The following is a 7583-nucleotide window of genomic DNA, read 5'->3' as shown; positions in this document are numbered from 1 at the left end:
GGTGCTTCCTATAATAAGTACAGTATAAAACTGAAATGACATTTAATGCATAATGAACAGCTAATGGATCCGTGCTTTGTATGTAGTCTCTTTTTTGATTTCTAACTTGTTTTGTGGGAAAAAGTACTTGTAGTAAAGAAAAATGGCTTGTTCTTTATGGTTTCCTACCACCTTGAAGAGACTTGATGTGGAGAGATGTTTCTTTGTTGAGCTGATTGACAGCTGTGTGGAAGCAAATTGGAGTTGATTTAGTACCATGGTTTCCTTGTTGGTGATTTCACTGCTTAAAATGGGCCCCCAAGCCCTGTGCACTGTTGGTGGGAAAAAAATCTCTTTTATTGTATCTGAGATGATGGATGCTAACTAAATTTACTGCGTGACCATTTGACAAAATATGTAAGTAAAACCAACATCTGTGCACCTTAAATTTCTTTAGTGATGTATGTCATGTCTCAGTAAAACTGGAACACATTAAAGATAGAACTACCATGTAATCCAGAAATTCTACCTGGAGTATTTATCTGAAGAGATCAAAGTGAGGTTCTCAAAGAGATATCTACCCTATCACGTTCATTGCTGCATTATTCACAATAGTCAAGACATGGAGGCAACTTAATGTCCATTAACAGGTGAATGGATAAAGGCACTGCAACCCACCAGAATAACTATAAAAAACAAACAAAACAGAAAACAGTAAGTGTTGACAGCTATGTAGAGAATGAAATGGTGGAGGCACTATGGAAACAGATTGGTAGTTTCTTAAAAGTACAACAGAATTGCTCTCTGACCCAGAAATTCCACCTCTGGATATATACCCAAAAGAATTGAATTGTTGTGTAAACACAAACAAACACTTGTACAGAATATTTACATCAGCTCTGTTGACAAGAGACAGAAGGTAGAAACAACCTAAATGTTTATTGATGGAGGACGTTGGTTAATGTATATGGTATATATTACACTATTATTCAGCCACTCAAAGAAATGACTACTTTTTAAAAATTTAAAAATTTTTGTTTTTATATATCTTACATCATTGTTCATTTTTTAAAACAATGTTTGCTTTCTTTTCTAAGGTGTCCCCACAGAATTTCCATAGCCCCTTGTGCTCTTCCCGCCATTGTTTTGACCCTCTCTCTATCCCTCCCCTGAAGAATGTCTTGGATTTATAGATGTCTGTTTATTTTGTCTTCTTTTTATTGTTATTATTTTTTTTCCCTGATCCCTTGTTTGGTTCCCCTATATTCCTCCTATAAGTGAAACCATACAATATTTTTCTTTTTCCTTCTCTCTTATTTCACTGAGCATAATCCCTTCTAGCTCCATCCATGTTGCTGTGAATGGCATCAGTTTATCTTTTTTGATTGCTGAATAGTATTCAATTGTGTATATATACCATGTCTTCTTGATCCAGTATCTATTTTTGGGCATTTGTGTTATTTCCAAGTCTTACCTATTATAAATAGTGCTGCAATAAACATAGGGGTGTAGGTGTTCTTTTGAATTAATGTTTTTGTGTCCTTTGGGTAGATCCCTACGAATGGAATTGCTGCATCATATGGTAGCTCCATTTTAGTAGTCTGAGTACCCTCCATACAGCTTTCCAGCTTTCCATAGTGGTTGGACCAGTTTGCATTCCCACCAGCAGTGTAGAAAGTTCCTTTTTCACCACATACTTGCCAAAATTAGTTGTTGCTAGTTTTTTTTTTTTTAATATGTGCCATTCTTACTGGTGTAAGGTGGTATCTCATCATGGTTTTGATTTTCATTTCCCTGATTATGAGGGATGTTTCACGTTTTTCATGTCTGTTGGCTATGTGCATTTCCTCTTTGGAGAAGTGTCTTTTAAGTTCTGCCCATTTTTTGACTGGATTGTTGACTTTGTTGTGTTGAGTTTTGTCAGCTCTTTATAGATCTTTGTGATCAGTCCCTTATCAGTTGTATGGAGTGCAAAATTTTTCTCCCAATCAGGGCATCTCTTTGTTTTGGTTAATGTCTCTTGTGCTGTACAGAAGCTTTTTAGTTTGATGTAATCCCAGTTGTTTATCTTTTCCTTTCTGCAGTGTGCTGGAAAGAAATCATGCCCCTCCTCTGTAGCCACAAGACAAGGTGGAGGCTGCAGCAGCTCTTGGAAAGAGCAACCCTGGGGCCTGACAGAGGTACAGCAGCCACTGGTCAGTAAGAGTCTCAGGAAGAAAGCTGTGTGGAGCTGGTCTCAGGGAAGTCCCCTCCCTGGAACTTTCCCTCAGAGATGGGGGGTTATCTGCTCAGTTTCAACTACAGGGAACTAGGGTGCTCTGCATCAGGGACTCATGGATGGATAACATATTGTGAGCTAGTTAAGGGTGTAAGTTCCAGAACAAGAATCTGGGTTGTTTCCTAATTCCACACAGGAGTTAATTTTGGAACCTCAGGGATCCTCAACATGGGGTGATTTCAACCCCTCCCTGGGCTCTCAAGATGTTTTTCCTTGTTGTAACTAGAGTGGAAGGGACATCACACCTAGTGGATCAAGGCCAGGAATACTGCTCAACATTGTACAGTATTGAATAGGGCAGTCCCCACACAAAGAATGACCCTATTTCAAGGTCAGTAATGCCCAGGTGAGACCCTGCAGCCTCAACACAACAGAAGGGTAATCAGGAAAGTACCCTTGCAGAAGTTACAACAGTGTCGGTGAGTAGAAACTGGGGGCTAGAGGCTTCCCAGAAAAAGTAGCAGTAGGTGCAAAGAGTCTAAAGCAGGAGACCAAGCCAGGAATCTGAGAACTGAAGATGTCTAGGGGCAAGAAGAGCAGCTGTGATCCAGGAAGGGCTCACATTTTCATGAGGTCACTCTGGCTGCAGTGTGGAGAATGGACTGCATGGTGGTTGTCTAGGAGGGAGAGGATGTTGGGGCGCTCACCCAAAAGGAACTTTTTAATTCTGTACAAGAGATGAAGATGATGTTAAAACCCACAATTTAGGAATCAATGAGGTGTGAGGGGTGAGAGAGGACTAAGGGCAGTGCTGATCTTTGACTCTGCTGTGTGCTTGTTGACTTATGCGGTACATGACTCCAGCAGCCAACCTCAGCAGCTCTGGTAGGGAAGATCCCACTTTTGACTTCAATAGACCAGCATGACTGGGGGTGTCTGGAAGTGATGGCCAAAGAACAGCAGGATAAGCAAGCAGGAATTTGGTGAGGGGGCATTCTGGAGCCAGAATTAGAAGCCATTGAATCAGAAGTGTAACAGAATATGCCAAAGGAGAGAGTACCCTGTGTATCATTTTACCTGTCACCTATGTTATAAATGTTCATATAGTGTTCTACTTAGGTAACATGTAGGGTAAACAGCACTCCTAGGTTTTACTCCCAGGTTCTGAGCATGGGGATCTAGAGATTAAAAAAAAATCAGAGAAGGGTGAGTGGGAAGCTTATTGTCTATTATTGTTCTATTATTAAGAGTCTATTAATGTTCACCAGTGTTTACTGCTGCCTCTGGGAGAGATTTGTGTTTCTCCACTTGACACAAGATTTGGTTGTTGAACTGGGAGAGGAGGTGAGAGAGCTTGTTTCCTGCAGAAACTCCTAGAAGCCAGCATATACTACACCATTCCCACTACTTCAATAGCTGAAATGCCGGCCCCAAGCAAAGGTTTATCCACCTGCCCTAGCACTGGAGAAATTCATCATGGAGCACAGCCATAGTTTGAAGCCAAGCTTCACTGTTCTCAGTCACCAAGGTTTGGGCATATATGTTACTGCAGCATAATTTTGCCTAAACTGACTGATTCAAAGTTTGGAGGACCCAAATGGATGACAGGCTCAAGGTACTATGTGTCCCATCTGAGACATGGGGCCGGAGTTGGTGGACAAATGAGAGGTTACTGTCTCTCATATTGATGTTAAGAAGCATAAATGAGTGATACTGGATCCCCACAGAAATAACCTCCAACATTTAATTAGATAATCTGTACATCTCTCCATAGCCCAACAGAAAAACAGATGTTGAAAATAAATGCCACTGTAACATTTCAGAATGCTACCTTTAAGAAAAGCTTCTTTAACAGTGTCTCTGAGGAGTCCCTAAATAAATTAGATAAATTAACTGAAATCATGGATTTAAAAAAAGTACATTTCTAGGTCTCCACTCTCATGGTATCATCCTCCTGGGAAACGGGCTTTGGGAATTTGTCCTACTTGATCACACAGCTAAGTGGTGGGGTGTTATTCAGATGGGGGTATCTGAGCCAGAGTCCTGCTTTCAACCACAAACCAATGTAAACTCCGAAAAATACAATGGTCACCATCACATTTTTATAATCACTCTTTGGAGCAGATACTGTTATTATCTTCACTTTACAGGTGAGAAAACAAAGGCACAGGCTGGTGAGGAGACTTGTATAAAGCCAGTGGCAGAGCTACGATTTAAACTGAGGCTATTTGGCATCAATCTATGCCTTTAAGCAATATTGTGTATTTTAATTTTTATTTTTTTCTGTGTCCCAACTCATTTAATTCTTATTTATTTATTTATTTTTTATTTTAACATTTATCATTTAAAACAATTTTTAGACAATATTTTCTTTCCCCCCACCCCCTCAGGTGGAGTCCCCATAGAATTTCCTTCCCCAAGACATCCATGCACCATCACCACAGTCCCCTGTTCTCCTCCCTCCCTCCCTCTCACCCCTCTCCCTCCTCCTCCCCTGCAGTATGTCTCTGGTTTATAATTATCTGTTTTTGCTTTGTTGTGTTTGTACTGTTATTATTTTCTTTTTAAACTGATGTCTTATTTGGTTCCCCTATATTCCTGTTATAAGTGAAACCATCCAATATTTTTCTTTTTCCTTCTGGCTTATTTCACTGAGCATAATTCCTTCTAGCTCCATCCATGTTGGTGTGAATGGCATGAGTTTATCTTTTTTGATTGCTGAATAATATTCCATTGTATATATATATTCCACATCTTCTTGATCCAGTCATCTGTTTTTGGGCATTTGGGTTGTTTCCAGGTTTTACCTATTGTAAATAGTACTGCAATAAATGGAGGTGTGCATGGGCTCCCCTGATGGCACAGCGGTTGAGTGCTGGGTTGTGAGGCTGTCTGCAACCTCTGCAGGGCTGGTTCCATCCCTGGCCATCAGCAAGGGTCCCACAAAAAAAAATAAACATAAGTGTACAGATGCTCTTTTGAATCACTGTTTTTGTGTCCTTTGGGTAGATCCCTAGTAGTGGAATTGCCGGATTGTATGGTAGCTCCATTTTTAGTAGACTGAGGAAACTCCAGATAGCTTTCCACAGTGGTTGGACCATTTTGCACTCCCACCAGCAAATATTGCTTATTTAAAAAAAATCTTGAACTGGTCCAACCATTATGGAGAGCTGTGTGGAGATTTCTGGACCTACTAAACATAGAGCTTCCATATGATCCAGCAATTCCACTCCTAGGTATTTACCCAAAGGACACAGAAACATCAATTCCAAAGAGCACCTGCACTCCTATGTTTATAGCAGCACTGTTTACAATAGCTAAGCTTTGGAAACAACCCAAATGCCCAAAAATAGATGACTGGATTAAGAAGATGTGGTACATATATACCATGGAATATTACTCAGCATTCAAAAAAGATAAACACATGAAATTTGCAGCAACATGGATGGCACTGGAAGGGATCATGCTCAGCGAAATAAGCCAAAAAGAAAAAGAAAAATACCGGATGGTCTCACTCATAGCAGGAATCTAGAAAACTTAATTAAGGGACCAGGAAAATGAATATAAGAAAGTGAAAATCAAAATCAACAAAAAACTATGAACCAGAGACACTTTTTGGGGGGTGGGGGGCGGGAGGGGAAGGATTGGGGTCAGAATGGGGCGTTTGCAATTGTATGGGGGAATATAAAAATAAAATTTAATATTTAAAAAAAAAATCTTGAAAACATTTAGGTTGATTTTGTTGGTTTTATTTATTCTCCCATCTTTGTTGAAGTATGACTGACAGAAAAACTGATGTGGTGACATATGTGTAGACTGTGAAATAATTGTTACAGCCAAGGTAACTGACACATCCTTATTTTGATGCTATCACTAAGGGATCCCACTATTAAAAAATGGTTGTAACATGTCAGGTATGAGCATAAACCCCCTCCCCCATCTTTGTATATTTCCTTACTTACTCCTTATAATAATCAAAGAGGTTAAAATTATTAATCCCATGAAGAGATGAAGAATTTGAGGGTCAGGGAGGTTCAGTGAGATGTATCTTGAATGATGGGTGGGAAAGAGAGCAATGATGTGAACTCTCTATTCCCTGGGAGTCCTCCCCCCATCTTTGATGTCCATCATTGGTGGACAATCAATCCCTAATCTTAGAATTCACCTCCTTGGCCTTGCTGGCCTTGCTGAGCAGACCCAGCAGCAGCTAGTGCTGTTTAATCTTTCCTTCAGTCTGTCTTATCAGGTACCTGGGGAAAGTGCTCACCATCCTGGGCATCATCTTGGACCCTCACCTTCACACGCCCAAGGACTTCTTCCTACGATTGGCATCTGCTTTATCTCCCACACATCCCCAAGATCCTGGTAAGCCACTTGTGTGGGACTGAACATCTGTTCAGCTTGCCTGATCCAGATGTATTTCTTCATTACCTTTGGGGCAGCAGACAGCATCCTTCTCTCAGCCATAGCTTATGACCATTACCTAGCCATCTGCTACCCACTGCACTACCTGACAACCATGAGCATTTTGCGGTGTGCCTTGCTGGTGGTGGTATCCTGGATCTCTGCCAACCTCATTACCATGGTCCATGCCATCCTGATGACCTGCCTGTTCTTCTGCACCAATCGGACCCCAGACTTCTGTGACCTCAATGCCTTAATCAAGCTCTCCATGGGTGTCTTGTTGACACCCATGTCAACAAGATAATGGTATTGGTATTTGGATGCCCAGTGGTTCTGATGCCCTTTGTATGTATCTTTGCCTCTTACACCCCTGTTGCTATGGCTGTGTGTGGAAGGTGCCTTCAGCCTGGGGAAAGTGGAAAACATTCTCTACCTGTGGCTCTCATCTTTCTGTTGTCTTTCTCTTCTATGGCACTATCACTGGGGTCTACTTCAGCCCCACATCCACTTACACCACCCAGAGGGACATGGCGGCCACAGTGATGTACACCATGGTCACCCCATGCTGAACCCCTTCATCTACAGCCTGCGAAACCAAGATCTGCTCTCACAAAACTTCTCAGTGGGACCAATTTTGTTAAGTCACATCGATGACGATAGACCAAACTGTTTTTCAAATAATCTAATACTTCACAACAGGAACTCAGTGTGGTTATTCTTGGTCCACATATGCAATAGTAATAACTCATGAAAGGAGTCCCCTTCCAATGCTTCCACCCTCCTGATTATACCTTGAGAACACCTGGTTGGGTGCACGATGTCTTTAACACTTTGACATAAATTCCTTTAGAAAATGAGAATATGATAATAGCTAGCCCAAGTTCAGACAACACTTTCATTTTCACGATGTGTTCTTTTTATTCTTGTCTTCTTTTCCAGTTGGGGTCCAGGTGGGAAAATGGAAAATTTTGGCACACTCCTG

General features: G+C 41.1%; 1 pseudogene; it reads left to right on the top strand.

Moving 5' to 3' along the window:
• Positions 1 to 6611: 6611 nt before the first annotated feature.
• LOC119242178 (olfactory receptor 1F1-like) lies at positions 6612 to 7170 on the top strand (annotated as a pseudogene).
• Positions 7171 to 7583: the final 413 nt, after the last annotated feature.

The sequence above is a fragment of the Talpa occidentalis genome, unplaced genomic scaffold, assembly GCF_014898055.3.
Source record: "Talpa occidentalis isolate TD23 unplaced genomic scaffold, MPIMG_talOcc4v2.1 talOcc4.12, whole genome shotgun sequence".
Taxonomy (NCBI): domain Eukaryota; kingdom Metazoa; phylum Chordata; class Mammalia; order Eulipotyphla; family Talpidae; genus Talpa; species Talpa occidentalis.
Note: the sequence above shows the minus strand (reverse complement) of the source record. Positions and strands in the feature narration are given on the sequence as shown.